General features: G+C 30.8%; 1 protein-coding gene across 1 annotated transcript in view; it reads left to right on the forward strand.

Annotated features, from left to right (window-relative positions):
• Positions 1-584, forward strand: part of ABAT (4-aminobutyrate aminotransferase) — a 109,826-nt gene that overhangs the window by 78,551 nt on the left and 30,691 nt on the right. The window lies entirely within an intron of this gene.

Raw genomic sequence — 584 nt, forward strand, 5'->3', positions numbered from 1 at the left:
AAAAAAAAAAAAAGAATATTGTTCAAATCTTCTATTTCCTTGCTCACCTTCTGCTTAGTTGTCCTATCCATTATGGAGTGCCAGATGTTGACATCCTCAACTATTATTATCAAACTATTTTTCCCTTTGATTCCGTTTTTGCTCTATGTATTCAGGGCTCTGATGTTAGGTGCAAATACGTTTATAATTGTCATATCTTCTTAGTGGATTGACCCTTTATAATATTAATATTATAATATTCTCTCCTTAGTAACATTTTTATAGCCTTTTTTTCTGATATGAGTACAACCCCTTCTAGCTTTCTTACTGTTGCTGTGTGCATCAGATACCTTTCTCCATCATTTTACTTTCAAACTATTTGTGTTCTTGAATCTAAAGTGTCTTCTGTAAACAGCATAGAGTTGGTTTTTTTTATCCAGTCTGACAATCTCTGCCTTTTGATTGGATTGTTGAATCCATTCACAGTTAGTGTTATTATTCATATGGTTGTATTTACAGCTCCATTTATTGTTGTTCTCTATATGTCTTCTGTCTTTTGTTCTTTTGCTCCTCTCTTTTTTTTTTTTTTTTTTTTTTTTTTTTTT

The sequence above is a fragment of the Piliocolobus tephrosceles genome, chromosome 17 (genome assembly GCF_002776525.5).
Source record: "Piliocolobus tephrosceles isolate RC106 chromosome 17, ASM277652v3, whole genome shotgun sequence".
NCBI lineage: Eukaryota > Metazoa > Chordata > Mammalia > Primates > Cercopithecidae > Piliocolobus > Piliocolobus tephrosceles.